Raw genomic sequence first — 17,626 nt, 5'->3', positions numbered from 1 at the left:
ACAAAGAGAGAAGAGTTGTCAAACCATGAGATACATGGAAGAACCTTAAGTCTTTTTATTTTTCTTCGAGACAGGGTCTCAGTATGCGTGCCAACCTGACCTCAGACTAGCAGAGATCTGCCTGCCTCAGCCTCCTAAGTGCTGGGATCCAAGATGGTCCCATACCCTGCTAAACAGATATGTTTTTTAAGTGGGAGAAGACTCGACCTACATCCTCTGTGGCTCCAATTGTGGAAAAGGAAAAGTCTGGAGAGAGTTTTAAGACTGGCAGTTGCTGACGTGAGTCGAGGGGGAGGGATGAACAGACAACTCAGAGGATGCCAGGACAATGGAAATATTCATTGTGATTCCATAATGGCAGGTAAGGGGCTTTCCCCACCTGTCTCTCTCACAGGAGGCATGTGAAGGGTGAACTCTGACGTTAAACTGCAGAGAAGGCCACAGCGGCACCAGCAGATCTTCACTGGCCGGAATGACCATCCCATCTTGGTGTGAGATGCTGGTCACAGGAAAAGCTGCTCATGTGGCAATGGGCAGCATTATGGGAATTCTTTATACTTCCTGCAATTTAGCTGTAAGCCTAAAACTACTCTTAAAAATCAAGTATAAATATATTTAAACAGTATACCAATAGGAAACCACAGCATGATGAACCTGAGAACCACACCCATCTCCCAACTTGACCAAACAGTGTCTAGCTCAATGAACATCTTGTCCCCCTTCCTGACCATGACCAAATATGAATAGTTTACCTCTTACCGACCAGCACCCACACCAGCTGGCAAGTCATACATTGCCTGTAAGCCCAGAGGATGTGGCTATCTGATCTTGAGCAGCTTCCCCTGGCCCAGCAGGCTTGTGGCCTATGGAGCTCTGACAGAAATATTTTAGCAAAGTCATTCTGGTCACCCACAATTTGCTTTTACCTTTAGGCTCCTGTGGGTCTCTCAGTTCTGCATTTTGTCCCTGAGAAAATACATTTGCAGTAGGGACTGCCAGAATGGCTATGGATTCTAGAAAAATCTTAACACACACACACACACACACTTTGCCTACCAGTCCTGACAGATGGGCAGGAACAAAGATGCCCATTTGACAGGTGGGAAAATATCTGAGAAGGTTTAAGATGGTGGTCAAGAATTCATGCCTGTTAAGAAGTGAGCTTGAGGGCTGGAGTTCTTGTCCAGCATGTTCAAGGATCTGGATTCAGTCCCTAACATCACACACATACACACATGTGCACACACGCACTCACAGAGGCAGTACCACCCCAAGGGTGACAGTAACTCTACAAGCACAAATGTGCCAGCCAGCATTTACCAACCCAGAAACAATCCTGAGCCTCCCTGTGAGACATTGTCTCTACTGGGCCTAGGAGAACCAAGAAGGAAAACTTAGGATTTGAGTCCAAAGACCCCAACCCACAAGGCGGTGCCCATATCTCTCTTAACACACGACTGTAGCCTGGACTCCCCTCAGTAGACAGCAAACTACAATGAATTACTATTCCAAAGCAGAGTGACCGGAAGGTATAATTTAGGGAAGCCAGTCCTCATGGCCTGAGGTTCACCCTTGACTCTCCAGTCTCCCCTGCTCCCTGTCCCTGTCCCAATTTCCAAGATCCTATGAAACAACCTAACTTTTCCCCACCTCCAACATGGAGACAATAATACCCTGTGTCCCTCCTAAAAGACTCAAGAAGATGATGGAAGATAAGTAATGAGAACTCATTGTTAACAATAGGACACAAAACGAAGCTGCCCCATGGCTGTCCCTTGCCAAGATAGGGATAGTCCAAACTCTTACGTGACTACTCCATTTCTGTATTTTGTTCATTCTCCCTGAAGCTTTCCTTCTACTGGGGAAAGTTTTCGTCTTCCATCTACTCCCCCTCCATGGTGTAACTATTCCCACCATGGCTGATTTCAAGCTACCAGTGTGTATCCCTGAATTCCAAGTCAGCACAAGATGAGAACATCCCGCCAGAGGCTCCCATCGCGGGCCATGAAACTTGCTGAGCCTCTCCTGATGGCTCCAATTTCTCATCTGTAGCCTTAGCCTGTTTCTGGCTTTCAATGATGGCAAAGTCCTCTGACCCTCAGCTCTTGAGCCAAAGTCCCACCCTTTCTCCAGACCTCTTGGCTCTCCTAGCCCTGGTGACCACTCCACCCTGTGTCCTGGTCTGTCCCCGGCCCTCCAAGTGCTGTCTAAGGCATGTCTGTACCATGGCACCAGTGAAATTCTGGCTCCGAGCCACCCTAGGCTTCAGCACACCTCCCAAGCCCCCAGAACTGCCCAGACCACAGGCAAAGAAAAACAAACACAAGGAAATGGGCCCAGATTAAAACAGGAAACATTTTGATTGGCCATAAGGACTTTTTGGTCCAAACTTTCAAAGGGTACTCCAGGGGCTATGCAGTCTCCGAGTTCTTGATAATCTTCTGGAAGAAACTCCATTATGTTCTTCCCAAATGGCAAGCCAGCTACCTGCCCAGAGGAGGCGGGACTGAAGTGGCATTTAAATTCCTTTCAGATGACTTAGCCATAGAACCAAGCTCTGTGTTCCCAGCCCAGGGAAGGTTTAGGGATCAAGGGACACAAATCACAGGGAAAGAAAGTCCTCTGCCTGGTGGACATTGTCAAACAGGTTAGCTGTCTAGTGAGCTCTTGGGACACTTGTCTCTGCCCCCGCAATGCTGTGATCACAGACACACACAGCCTTGCTCAGTTTTTCCCAAGGATGCTGGGGACTCCAACTCCATCAGGGAGCTTCCAACCTCAGAGTCTTGATCCTCCTAGCCCTACCTCTCTAGATCTGGGAGTACGGGTGTGTATTACCATGCTTTTGTTTGTTTCTTTGTTTGTTTGAGGCATGTCCTGGAACTTACACATGGCCCAGTCTAGCCTTAAACCTGCACAGTCTCCTGCTTGGCATTCTGAGTTCAGGGGTCACAGGAATTGGCTACCACTCCCGGTGTTTAATGTACTCAAGTTTGAAAAATAGCCTCTAATTCTCACATCACACATTCTCCCCTGTAATTTATAGTGGTCATTCATTTATGAAATGCCAGCAGTAATGTTTTGGTAATTTTGGTCTGAGATCTCTGCAGCTTACAGTTATGCTATCTGAACCAGGTGATGTTTCTAGCTCCCTGTTTCCTCTACTGGGATATAAAGCTAATGTTTTCTATCTACACAATCTTTCTGAAGAATCAGAAGCTTTGCAATACTGTTCTTGGCACATGTATTCCCTCCCTCTCTCTCTCTCTCTCTCTCTCTCTCTCTCTCTCTCTCTCCCTCTCCCTCTCCCTCTCCCTCTCCCTCTCCCTCTCTTTCTCTCCCTGGAAATTAGCCTAAGAAAGAACTGGAAACCTAGTTTAACAGCAAGGCCCGATTTTCAAAATTCAGATCAGTGATAAGAGAGGTGGCCTCCACAGCTCTCTCGGTTTCTGCAGCGCAAAGACTTCCTTCATAACCAACTTTGCCTTCTTCTGCCCATCTGTCTTCCTGGAAAGCCTCCCCAACCCCCAGTTCCCGCTCTGCCCACACAAGTTCCCCTGCCTGACCTGAGAACACAGAAGAAGCATGTTCCATGGAAGGAAACCCCACGGGAGACAGTCCAAGCGCCAGCCACTCAGACCAGCAGAAGTCAGAATGTCACGAGAGACATACTTTGTTTCCACTCTGTCTCTGAGTCACTTCCCCTGGCCGTTTCCACATCAACAAAATGGGGAAGGCAGGCCTTTCCTATCGTGGGGCCTGCTGGGCACAGGCACTTAGCTGATTGCAATGACCTCGCAGTCTTGGGGAGCCATTCTTGAGCTCCTGGGCACGGCTGGGCCCCATGGGCTCCATGCTGTACACACTAACTTTGGTCCTTTCAGACCCCGGGTTCCTGCTGGGCCAGCGTTCTACAGCTCCAGGACCCCTGGACTGTCATTTGGTTAATCTCTTCCCTTCTTTTCAGGGAATGAACCAAGAAGGCTGTGATTACTAGCAGCTATAATTCAGGGCAATTCAAAAAGCATTTGAGGCTCCACCACATTTTCAGCTCCCCACCTCCACACCCATTACCCACTTGGAGTCTTCTGTTACCAGCACCTGCCCCTCCCCCACGGGTCAGCGGGCTTGGGCTGGCTCTCTGGAGGGTAGGGAAAGCAGCAGAGACAGCACCTTACTTTCCTGTTAAGGGAACCTCTGGTCTCCCCATTAGCTCAATGCTTGGTTCTTGCTGCTGACCAGGTTCATCTCCTTCCCGTTTAACCTCTGGGTTCCGCTGCTTCCCACAATCCCTAGCGCTCACGGTGATGCCTGTCTGTGATTCCAGCACCCAGAGAGAGGAGGGAAAAGCGCGAGATGTGGAATGAGACCTCCCCTAAAGCCACGCAGGAACTGGAGAGAGCCCGGTTGGTGCTTGCAGCACAAGCATGAGGATCTGAGTTCAATCCACATACAATACCAGACACACAGTTAAAGTTCCAGCACCGGGAAGGCAGAGATGGGAAGACCCTGGGGCTCACAGCCTAACCTGGTCAGCAAGCTCCAGGTTCAGTGAGAGACCCTTCCTCAGAAATACCAAGGGTACTATAGGATGGCATCTGAGGTTGACCTCTGGCTTCTACATGGGTGTTCCCATATGAGCACATACAGCTGCACACACATGCTCAGCGACATACAAGCACAAACACCAAAATAATAATAGCAATAAGGATAATGAAGTTTGAGAATCACAATCTACTTGTTTGGCTGGCATTCCTCCTTCCTTCTCGCCTTCCCTCCTTCTACTCTTTTTTTTTTTTTTTTACCATCTTTTCTTTCATCTTCTTTCCTCCTCTCCTCTCCCTCTTCCCCCTCCTTAGGGCTTGATGACATGGAGGCAAGCAGAAAAGAAAAGAGAGAATTTAGCATGTGTGACACACACAGACACAGACATTCACACACAAAGATACAGACACACAGACTCACGCACAGATACACAGACACACACAGACACAGACACACAGACACACTTAGATACACAGACATAGACATATACACACAGACTCACGCACAGATACACAGACACACACAGACATACACACAGACACACACATAGACACACAGACACACTTAGACACGTAGTCATAGACATATACACACAGACTCACGCACAGATACACAGACACACACAGACACACACAGACACACTTAGACACACAGACTCACGCACAGATACACAGACACACACAGACATACACACAGACACACACACATAGACACACAGACACAGACGTATATACACAGACACAGATTCACACACAGATACACACATACAGATACAGCATACACAGACACACACACAGATACAGACACACACACATAGACGCACAGACACACTTAGACACACAGACACAGATGTATATACACAGACACACACATACATACACACAGAGACACATATACACACACACATACACACACGCCTGTCACAGCATGATACAGGCCCCAAAGCATCCCTAAGTGTTCTGCTACACAAAGCCTGAGCAGGACCTGCCCAGTGGACTTTGGGAGTCTGGAAAGTATGACCCAGAAGATAAAGAAACAAAATGACGTACTGGACTGGGGATAAGAGTGGGAGAAGGGTCACTGAGAAACAAGCCCAGGAGATGACAACATGTTATTAAAGAATTTGAACTTCATATGGTGGGGGAGGGCTTTATCTTTAATCAGCACATGCCTGGTAATAGGGTCACTCACTGAAGGGACACTAGCCCACTCGGTTGTGGCAGGCCTTGCCCTTCCCCCTTTCCCCGCCATGCTAAAAACCATTAGATTACATTCCTAAAGCTAGCCATCAGAGGTCTATTCCAGTATCTAGCCTCTTCTTCCTCCTGAGGCTGACTATCAAGGTCCAGCAATCAGAAGCCCCCTTTGGCTCACCTAATTAATATGCCCAATTAAAATTAAACACCTCATCCTAACACAGGGTTTTCCCTTTTACCTTCATAAACGCCATTTTCCTATGTTCATGTCTGTCTCCTCTCTACACAGAGGCAGTCCTTTATCCACCACGAAAAATGCCCCTTCCCCTTCTCCCTCACCCCCCTCCCCCAGCTCCTTTACCACCACACCCTAGCCCGTTCTCACACAGACCTCAGCTTCTTTTCCTCTTAAAATTACATCTGCAGCTGGGTGGTGGTGGCGCACGCCTTTAATCCCAGCACTCAGGAGGCAGAGGCAGGCGGATCTCTGTGAGTTCGAGCCCAGTCTGGTCTACAAGAGCTAGTTCCAGGACAGGAACCAAAAGCTACGGAGAAACCCTCTCTGGGGGGAAAAATGACCCCTGCAAGGTCATCCGCTGCTGTTTTCTGCTGAGTCAGAAAGCAGCCACTTTAACTTCTCTTCCCCGTCTAATAAAGGATCTCTCTGGGAAAACAGGTGTTTGGGTGTGGTTTGTGTCTAGTCCAGGGTCCAGCAGAGAGCCCCCACTGTGGGACTGGGTGGGGGGCTCCTTCCCTCATAGTGTGACCTCAGAGGCAACAGGAGCAGTTAGAGGAAAGCCTGGCTGAGCGCTGAGGTACTGGGCACAGGGATGCCTTGTTTCACAGCATGTGCCAACTTCTCTGGTGTGACCATTTCCATCATGGCCAATTTCAACTACTGGTATGATCCCTCTGAAAGCGGAACTGGGGAGAAATTGGTGCCGCTGGCTCAGGAGAGTGCAGTCCAACCTTCCCCTGTCTGGAGAGTATAAGAGTTGGGGCGAGGAAGACAGTTTTCAGGGTCCCTAGCTGCCAGCCCACCTCTGACTTTTGACACTCAGCCTCGATCACACAGTGGTTTCTCTGCGCAGCACTGCAGGAGAGACAAGTGCCAGGTGCGTGGAAACACAGGGCGAGCCGCAGACCCTCAGAGGAGCTTGCTGCTCTCTGTGCTGGAAGGCGGTTCAGAAACCACACTCTCTGTCGTCTTCTGGCCCAGACTTAACTCTTCCCTGACTGCTCCACTTTCAAACAGGTGGAATAAATAAACAAATAAATAAGTTCTTGGGTAGAAAAGCCTTGAGCTGTAACCAACCAGAGTTTTGTCTGGACATTTGACTGAGTTCTTACCCCATCTTCTTGAGAGCTTAATGAGAAGGCCAGATGATAAGGGTGTGTGTGTGTGTGTGTGTGTGTGTGTGTGTGTGTGTGTGTGTGTGTTTGTGTGTGTGTGTTCTTATTGACCAAATGCCCACAAGAATCTGGTGGGGGGAGACTATTGTTCTAGCTGTAACTCCACATAGAGAGCTTATGACTATCAAAGGAGAATCATCAACTTGAGATTGAGAGAGATGAATTTACTGACACACCAAAAAGGATTCTTGCAGGGTGGGAGAATAAATCAGTCAATACAGTACTTGCCTTGCATGCATGAGGATCAGAGTTTGATGCCCAGAGCCTGTGTTAAAAACAACAACAACAAAAACACAATCCAGGTGTGTGATGATACGGCCTGCAATCCCATTGCTGAGACAAACCAAACATTCTAGCCTAGTTGGTGAGTTCCAACCAATGAGAGATTCTGTCTCAAAACACAAGGTAGACAACGCCCAGAAAATGACACCTGAGGTGGACGAGTTTTCATCTCAGACCCCACCTTCCTAGGTGTATAACAGGTGTGTGTGCGTGCACACACATGTACACACACCTGTACACTAACAAGCACACACACAAAAGGACTCTCAAATTACCCACAGACTTGCAGGACAAGGCAAGTTTAACTTGTGAAATAGGATAAACCCTTCTTACTGATTAAAAAAAAATTAATTAATTAATTAATTAAGCGGGGCATAGTAGCACACAGCTATAATCCCAGCACTCAAGAACAGATGCCAGAGGATTATCAAGTTGAGTCGAGCCTAAGCTACATAGAAATAACCTGCATAAACAGTTAAATAAGCAAAGTCTTCCCCTCGTGGCAGAGGGAAGACTGGCCTTAGCAGCTCCGTGGATTAGAAATGCAAGCTAAAACTCACTGTGGTGTAATTCACTGGCCGAGCCAGTAATGTGTCTATCAGAAGTTAGTGCACAGTTGCACTAAAGTAGAAAACCTCTAAAACTCCCCGCACTGTACCCGGGCTTTGTACCTATGTGGCTATAGCTGGGTTCTATCCATTAGGGCCACAAAGGCTGTGTTATAGAGTGAGGGGGCCTCTGACACAGGGGACAAAGGTCTAGATCCCTGAGGCCCAGGAGAGAAGAGCCACGAAGATAAGATGTAGGTGGTTATAGGACTGCATGTAAAAGATGAACCAATCCTTCAGCCAAGATTTAAAACAGTGGCGGGAGGAGGGAGGGGAAGGATATTTATCTTTGCATGCAGGCATTCCTCAATGTCCTCAAGGAACTCATTCTAAGGCATTGCAGATGTTGACATCTAAGGATGTTCTTACCCCTCCTATAAAAGGCATGGCACCTGTACCTGACCTATACATATCTCCCTGTAGATGCTGAATCCTCTCTAGGTTACTATACTTAATACAAGGCAATCAATACACTCAAACAATACACAATGATTATTTTATCCTATTACGTTAGAAAATGAAATGAAACTAAATATTCAGAACAAATAGCATATTTTTCAAATATTTTCCCTCTTTGGTTGGTAAGTACTTAGATGAGGTACCTTCTAGACTGCACAGGGTTCCCTTTTCTGATGTCTGCAATCTCACTGTTTCGCGAAGGTCTCCCAAGGCAGATGTCCCTGCCACTTTGAGGATAAGGAAAACTGATTTGAGGCCAGCCACCCTAGAGTCCCCCCCCCCTTTTTTTTTTACGAGGCAGAAGCTAGATGAGAACTCATTTTCCCTTCTTAACCCAGCACACATAGTCTATACACAGTCTAGACGCCACTTTGGGGTCCACACCTCTGGACTGTGTCTGTGTGTCAAAGAATAGCTTGGTTGCACATTGCTTTTCTGACATGGCTCCTACAATGCTGCTTAAAAAAAAAAATCCTCCCCATAAGTTCATCTCTTGCTAACTATGTGTTCCTGAAAGGAGCGCAGACTTTCAGCAGAGTGGGGTGTGCAATAAGAGGAACACAAAGAATTTTACTTAAGGAGTCTTATGTGAGCATTTAATAAACAAAACATGGTAATAAAAAGAGAATCCAAGTACTTAAAGAAAAAACAAGACTGGAAAATAGAAACACAAGACATTCAGCACGGACATTGCCCTCCCCATCCCTTACCACCTTAAAAACAACAAAAACATCCTCTTGAACAAGCTCCCACCTGCCTGCCTCCACCAAAGCTCTGCATCATATAAACAGACACCAAGACCATCAAACAGCATGATGTCCCCATCTGTATGCTACAGCAATCAGCCTTCGTTCCAATGTGAATGGAATAAAAACAGCAATCTAGATGCCCATCAAGCAAACAGGATGGCATCTGTGTGTGAAAAGACCTAGGAAATTAAAAATAGATAGAGAAACCCTTGTGGTTAAAAACACGAATGGAAACAATGTTAAGAAACCAACTATAAGCTCCTCAAAAGGAGCCAAGAGACCTTTAGGAAAAAAAAAAGTGAGAAAGGGAGGGGGGAGAGAGAGAGAAGGGAGGTGATGTGGGATTCCCCTCCGTATGCTGTGAATATCATTGGTTAATAAAGGAACTACTTTGGGCCTATAGCAGAGCTATAGGGGAACGGAGGTAGGTGGGAAAAACTAAACAGAATGCTGGGAGAGAGGAGGTGAGTTCAGAGAGAAGCCATGAAGCCTCCGCCAGAGTCAGACATGCCAAAACTTTAGCCGGTAAGACACAGCCACATGGCGATACACAGATTAATAGAAATGGGTTAAATAAATATGTAAGAGTTAGCCAATAAGAAGCTAGAGCTAATGGGCCAAGCAGTGATTTAATTAATACAGTTTCTGTGTGATTATTTTGGGGCTAAGCGGCCAGGACAAACAAGCGGCCTGCTGTTACAGAGAGGAAGGAAGGAAGGAAGAAGGGAGGGAGGCAGGGAGGGAGGAAAGAAGGAAGGAAAGAAGGAACTTGTGTGGTTGGGGTGAGTTACGCAGAACTGTCTTTCTAGTGAGCAAGCTTTTTGAATACTAAACAACTCATACCTGTTAACCTGGTTTGGGCAACATACGCCATGTTCTAGTTTTCTTTTCTATATCTGTGATAATAACACTGACCAAAACACCAACTTCAGGGGCAGAGGGGTTTATTCGACTTACACTTTCCAGGTCATGGTCCATCATTGCGCAAAGTTAAGGCAGGCATTTGAAGGCAGAGCTTGCTGTTCCACACAGCATTACCTCCAACCAAGGAACTAATGTCACTGCCAGAGAAGTGTGGCAGGCACCATAGGGGATGCTGCTTGCTGGCTGGTAGGTAGGCTCATACCCAGCTAGCTTTCTTATAAAGCTTAGGACCGCCTGCCTAGGGAATGGGGCTGCCCACAGTGTGCTGGCCCCTCCTGCATCAATTAACCATTAAAACACCCCCACACAGACAAGTCCCAGGCTAATCTGATTGAGGCTAGTCCTCAAATAAGAGTTGCTTCCCGGATCATTCTAGGTTGTGTCTGGTTGACAAAGCTAGCCAGGACAGCCCCTGGGTTTAAGGTGAGGGAAGTGGATAATTTGTACAAGGATGTTCGTTGCTGCGCTCCTTACTACGGGGACATGGTGAGAATCAGAACAAAAGGCTCAGAAGGAAACCTCGGCAGTATCAATACCATAGAGATGAAGCATGTTAAAATTACAAGAGTAGTAGTACATGATGTATATAAAAATGTTAAGCCACAGAGAATGGAATTTGCATACTGATTTGTAACTACATATAAACACACCCACATTTAGAAGCCCTCACAGCTCCACGATTCTCAGCTCTCTGGCTGCTATATTGGATCGATGTATTTAAAGCTATGTACCGTCTGTCCCTCATGCAGAAAGCCGTGCCTCTGCCTCGAGCCCCTTTCCTTACGGTCTGACTTCCTGCAGTCTCCACACAGACTGGCGCAGAGCAGCCAGTCTCCTTAGCACAGAGGCCAGCGAGGCAGCAAACAGCATCTCTGGATTTGATCCAGACTGAAGCTTGGGGTAAACAGTGTAGGCAGGCAATGGATGCAGCCTGGTAAGAGAGACCCGGAACCATGGAATGTCATACTGGACTCTGAAAACTCTAATGGAAGATCAGTGTCTGGTCAGGTCTCAGAAGTGCTTTGCTCTCCTGTGCCTTCTCTTCCCTCCAGCCCTGAGATGTTGAGCGCTCACCCATCCCCTCCTTCCACTCCTCTGTGCTTCCCTAAAGAGATATTTTTGAAAACAGCGTGGCTAACAGAATCTTCCCAGTGTACTCCTCCACGGGCAAGCAGTGCATCCAGAGGACTGGCCCATTATATCCTAATAAAACCCTACAGTACTGTTACAGCCCTCCCCTGGCACACCCCCACGCATGCGCGTACACACACACACACACACACACACACACACTACCACCACCAATCTCGTGCATGGAACCACACACTTAACTATCTACACAATTAACTATCCAAGGATCTCATGCAGATGGAGAAACGGCCAGGATTTCAATGGAGTTTTGGACTAGGCCTGGACCCTGTTTCTTTGCCACCAAACCCTGCAAAGATGGCAATAAGCCAGAGTCTGGTCTTTCAGTGAGGAGGCTCCACTCCCAGACACACCCAGGGTAGTGTCTCCTGGGGCTCTGTGTTCTAATGGTGAGCTCGGTTCCCATTAGATCAGTACCATACCCTCAAATAATGTCTGGGTCCTTGTTCCTTCACCCTGTCCCTGTGCACACAGGTACCATGAGGACACATCTCTCATGCCTTCACCCTGCACTCCGTAGAGAGGCCCTGTGGCAGTGGGGCCCAGCCATCTGTATTTTTTCAGAATATTCTAGGGATTGTAAAAGATAATTGCTTTAAGACAGAGTTGCTATGGTGTCTCAGCAGACCTCAGACTCTTAGGTATAAGTGATCCTCCTCCCTGTCTACCCCTTGACTAGCTGGAACTGAAGGTGTGTGCCACCGTGCACAGCTTTGATTCTTTTTATTATGGCTGAGCTAACTGACATATTCATTTCTTTACATGGTTACCATTTAGGGGTGAGGGATGGCAAGTGAAATACGCACCCAGCAGCTATCGAGTATAAGATGCAAGACTAGTCACAGCTTGTGAGGTCTCTGGAATTTATTCACTCTATACCAATGAAACGTTGTCCCCTGGGTTCAGCATCTGCCTGTTTCCTAATCCTTGACACCCCAGGTGATTCTAACACCTTCCCAGGAAGGGTAAGAAGCCACAGTTATGGCCTTTGTCTCCCTGATGAGAACTGAATTTAGGAGACTAACTGGTGTGCCAATCAGTGGGGTCCCAGAACCCCCAGTTCCCATGCCATAGGCCTCTCCTTACCAGTGTGGTATTCATTACAGCTGAGCTGTGACCGATCCCAGCGGGTTACAATTCATAAATGCTGACCTCCCTGGTGCCTCAGGGCCTCATTTCCCAGTGCCCGTGTAGCTTTCTATTTTAGTGTTTTGTTACTCAAGCCTTCTATTGGGAAATGGGTACCAAGAAAAGAAACAGGTAGTTTCGGTTATTCAGAGCTCAGAAAATTTGGGGGAAATTTGGCCTTCTACTCCAGCTATGAGAATTCAGAGCAGGGAGGGCCCATTTGCAGATGCAGACCCATCCCTCCCCATCCTGCGTGAACTCTTCTAGAGCAGCTTCCTGGCTTCTGCTCTAATGCTGCCAGAATTCTCATCCCTGCTTAGAAGCTCAAGTCAAAGGCCAGGAAAGCCCAACTGGAAACCTTCACAGCATGGAAGGTAGCAAAGGAGCCATGACAGAAAATGGTCATATGGTCCTAGAGCCAGGCTTAGGAGTGGGGATCCAGGTAGCCCAGAGGAGGGCAAAATAATCTACTTCCCAGTCCCTTGAGGACCACAGTTTGAGTAGCAAAACCCTGCAAATGGGGGTTTGTGGAGAGAGAGAGATCAGCAATTTATCAGAAAGAGAGAGAGAGAGAGAGAGAGAGAGAGAGAGAGAGAGAGAGAGAGAGAGAGAGAGAAGGGGAGGAGAGAGAAGAGAAAGAGAGAGGAAAGGAAGAAAANAACCCTGCAAATGGGGGTTTGTGGAGAGAGAGAGATAAGCAAATAAAGAGAGAGAGAGAGAGAGAGAGAGAGAGAGAGAGAGAGAGAGAGAGAGAGAGAGAGAGAAAGCAGGGGAGGAGAGAGAAGAGAAAGAGAGAGGAAAGGAAGAAAATGGAGGGGAGGGGAGGAAGGAAGGAGAAAAGGGAAAAGAGAAAAAGATAAGAAAACCGATGATGTGTCTCCATTGTGCCTCCCTCCCACCAGCACACAGAGCCTCATTCCGACTCAACTCTTATCCATCCTAAAAAGGAACCAGCAAGCAACAATATAGGCATACCCCGTTAAACTAATACAAGGTCTCAAACTTATGCATAGCTGTGGCACAAACGCATTTCCATGTTTACAGCGAGAGTGTAAACAGAAGAAACAGAGCAATGAACTCAGTTACTTGAGGCAGCAGTTTTCCTGTTCTGTGTTGGATTGTTTCAACTGTGGATACTTCTCTAGGATTGCTTTGGCCACCTCTTAAGACACACTGACCCAAATAGGAAAATAATGAAGGTCTGGCACCCTACTCCAGCCCCCCTCAAGCTTTCGCTTTCCCTGTTCAGCCGTGCTAGGGGAAAAAGTCACAATCCTGGGTTTTACCTGTAAAAACCGTGACTCCAGCTTCCCTGTGTGGAACAGAAGGCTGTGTTTGGCCTACAGGGGCCTTCAGCTCTTTTTCATTAAGGTTTCTGAAGAGCACAGGAAGTTAGAAAAAAAAAAAAAGCAACTCACTTCTCTACAGCTCACCGCAGACATGAGGCAGGAAGGGACGAGAATGTGGCAGAGGGCTCAGGGGACTGGTGTGGGCCACCTCCTCTGGCACACAAGGTGTGTGTATGTGTGGGGGGGAGGGGTGACACGTGGGAGCTAGTGTGAGGTTCTGACCCTAGCCAGGAGCTCAGGGTCTCTAAAGGGACTGTGTTCTAGTTCTCCCTTGATGACTGAGAGCTTGCTAGTGCACGCACACACACACACACACACACACACACACACACACACACACACTGCAACTGCAGTTGACATTCAGAAAGAGACCAAGATCACTTGTGGAGGACAGCACATCTTCTGGCCCTTGCTCATGTTTCATATAAAACCCCAGAAGATTAGCTAAGAAGAATGATTTCCCAACAACCTCTTGGGCATGAATTTCACAGTACTTAAAGCGACAGTCAAGTTCCTCAAAGAACTGAAGGCACCACTCCTTTCTAGGCCATTCGCAGAGGTCCAAGAATCCCCAGTGAGGTGGTTCCAACTTGATGAAATCTAAGGGTAAGTTCCCTTGTCTAGGCCAGAGGCTTTCCCAAATGAACCCTGGGAGTTAAAATCATGGCCCCTGCAAGAGTCCTTTATGGACGGGAAATGCGACAGCTGAGGGGGTAGAAGTTGAGAGGAGAGAAAAAGACAGAGGGGCGGGAAGACCTTTTACATGGGGGGCATGCAGTCATGTGTCCTATTCCAGAAAAGGATGACAGATACTGGGGACGTGAGTTAGGGGGAAAACAACCAACTGTGTAAACTCCATGGTGAGCGAAGGATTACTGCGGAGAATCCCAGCTGGATTTTCACTTCCTCTGTTTTTTTTTTTTTTTTTCAGAAGAAAGTAAAACTGAGGACAAAGATATTAAACAGCTTCCAAAGACCCAGGCTGAGATGCCAGTTATTAGCAAACAAACTGAACCCAAAACTGTTGTGAAGATTAGCTAGACTAATATTTATAACCCATTTATTATTCATTAGCAATCTTCCTGCCATTAAAGCTGCCTGTAAGATTTCTTCCCAATCCCAGGGTATTCTGCTTTCTTGGGAGGCAGGCCCTGTGCACCCCTGGAGCAATGCTATCTCTGTAATGAAACACCCTCCCATTTCTTCATTTGTCTCATTCCTGAACTCTTTCTCTGAAAGTATCAAGCAGATGTCTCTGGTACGGAGTATTGGTCATGGTCATGACAACAGATCCTTCCCTGGAGCAATTCCACAAACATTTTCGTGATAATGTCTCTCTATCTCATCAAAAAAACCTACAACCCGCCAAGTCTACTGCTGGACCATTTTTAGTATCAATGGTTCTTCCTTACATGTTGAAGTTTTTCTCCATCTGCATTCAGATTCTAGCTCTCCCTCTGGAAGTCCAGCCATGAGCCTCATCTGGCTTTGCAGTCAGTGGCCTATGGCTCTAGCACAGCATTGCTGAGAAGGTCTGGGCTATTTGTAAAGCTTTCCATACCAAGGTTACCTCCTATTCACATACATTTACCTCCTGTCTCCAGAACTCTGTCGTTCTCAAAATGAGCAAGGTCTGTCAGAACCAGGTATGATAGCCAGGAACTTTGAAAGCTACCCCAAGAAGGCCAACTCAGTGGTCCAGGCCTTATCTGCTGGGTGTGAACCCTGCCAGCAGGTCCCTGCTCTCTGGTTTAGGTCTTGGGTACTTAGAATTTTGGAGCACAGTGGGCTCTGATTGCCATACAACTTTCCCCATGTCCTCGCAGCTCACTCATTGGCTCCCATGAGACGTTGAGCACATTCTGAGCTCTATTCCATGCTCATCCTTCAGCTAAGGTGGTAACCCCAAACCCCTTCACCTCCACAGCACTAGCTGAGCAGATGCCCCTCCCACTCTGGGGTTCTGTTCTCAGCTGTCAACATTGCCATCACTTGTCAAGTGTCTCATTGTGTGGCTGCGTGCCAGATAAGACCACGTGGTATGAGGAGGAAGGAGGGCCTGCTGAGGGAGGAGCCTGTGGGGCAGAAGAAAGAGCACAGCTGCAGGAGACAGAATACCTGCAGGGGTCCTGGCTTTCAGCCCTCCACTCTTGAAAACCTAATGACTTCAAATGTTCCTTTTGTTATCTGCCCCTGCCCTTCTCAGACTCTGTGGAGCAGTGATGACGATTTACCCACTTGGACCAGACCTAAGTCAGAACACGATAGAATTCAGCACTAGAAGGGGTCTCAGAGATCATTTAATCTGCTGCCTCTAGAACGTGCAAGATCCTTGGGAAACACCATTAAAAACACGTAGGTGACCTACCCTTCACCTTCCAATCAGAACAAAGGGATTTGAAGCATGCTATAAACGTGTGTAGTGTGTGTGTGTGTGTGTGTGTGTGTGTGTGTGTGTGTGTATAAAAAGAGATACGGGGGGAATAAACTCAAAGTACTTAGAGGTTGATAGGACCTCAGCACTGTGTCACAGCAAGACATCATGTGACCTCTCAAACAACAAAGACACAAGACCATCCAAAGCCAGCTGGAATGGTCATGGACTTGCTAACTGCCTCATCTTGCAGAACCCACTGCTCCCATCATGCACCTGATGTCATGACACATCCAAATACTCCCACAGAAGGACACAAAGTGTCCTACCACCTCCTCATGAATATTTCTTCCCTCCTATAAATAGCCCTTCTTCCATTAAAGTTTTCATATCAGACTCTGTCCAGAAACCTGGGGTTTGCAGCTCTCTGGGGAAGCCCACCTCCCATTTGAGCTTTATATTTCTGTCTATAATGAACCCCCTCTGGTTTCCTTCCTTTGCTTTGTCTCTGAATTCTTTCTCTTTAGAGGTCTCGATCTGGTCTCTGTCTCTGAGACCTCCCCACTCTTCTCTTGCTGGCCTCATTACAGGATTTTAAACAGGAACAACGACTTGGCTGTTTGAGCCTGACTGGGTGACAGTCAGTAGAGCCAATGCCAGAGAAGGGACAGCAGTCACTCGCCAGTTGGTTCAGACCAAGGTCGGGGCTGGACTGAGGTTTCCTCATTCCAACCTGCATCCTGGCTCTGACATCTTAAGTTCTTGGCTAAGCTTAGAACTGGGAGGCCTGGCAGGGATCCCGCTAAGGCTGCCACTGTCCTGCTGTCCTGGAGAACAGTCTGTGCTGCCGCTGCTGGGAGCATTTCTGAGCTCATGCTCTTAATGTTCAAAAATTCTTACAGACAGAGGCAGGGGGCCTGCTCCCTCCAGCTTTACCCAACTGCAAGGAATATGGGGAAAGCCTTGAGTTCTAGGTTCCGCTCACAACCACATTTTTTATTTTGTTTTGGTTTTCTTTGTTTGTTTGCTCATTTGTTTTTTGAGACAGGGTCTTATGTAAACCAGGCTAGCCTCTAATGTGTCATGTAGCAAAGGATGACCTTGGACTTCGGAATGAGAATTCCTGAAAAGCAACCGCATCTACAAAAGCTGCTTTTGTCAACCACTGTGGAGCATTCAGACTGTTTCAGCAGCAGAGTTGATGACAAATTCTCTCTGGCTAGCTTTAGAGCCCCACAAAGAGTCAGACTCCACCTCTGTGTGAGACCTAATGTCCTGAGGAACAGATTAACAACCTCTGGAATGTATCAATAAAAACCCTATCCTCCATCGATGGGAAGGCAAAGAATTCTGTCAGATACCATCTAGGACCTATAGTTGAGATTCTCACATCTTGAAGTGAGTTGTTTCAGGCTCTCAGGTTCTGGAATTACAGGTTTGGTCCACAATG

At 47.4% G+C, this 17,626-nt stretch overlaps 1 protein-coding gene across 6 annotated transcripts in view; it reads right to left on the bottom strand.

Annotated features, from left to right (window-relative positions):
- The window catches only part of Ptk2b (protein tyrosine kinase 2 beta), a 123,134-nt gene that overhangs the window by 63,554 nt on the left and 41,954 nt on the right, over positions 1-17,626 (bottom strand). The window contains exon 1 of one of the 6 annotated variants that reach the window (XM_050152138.1): positions 13,740-13,803. The exons of 4 other annotated variants lie outside the window; for them this stretch is intronic. The gene's annotated coding sequence lies outside the window, so the exon portion shown is untranslated. Of the gene's footprint in view, positions 1-3,566; positions 3,680-13,739; positions 13,804-17,626 lie in introns of those variants that run through there. One more of the 6 variants, XM_050152137.1, reaches the window with a different exon arrangement.

The sequence above is a fragment of the Alexandromys fortis genome, unplaced genomic scaffold (genome assembly GCF_014885135.2).
Source record: "Alexandromys fortis isolate MF-2015 unplaced genomic scaffold, M_Fortis_MF-2015_v1.1 scaffold_75, whole genome shotgun sequence".
Classification (NCBI taxonomy): Eukaryota; Metazoa; Chordata; class Mammalia; order Rodentia; family Cricetidae; genus Alexandromys; species Alexandromys fortis.
Note: the sequence above shows the minus strand (reverse complement) of the source record. Positions and strands in the feature narration are given on the sequence as shown.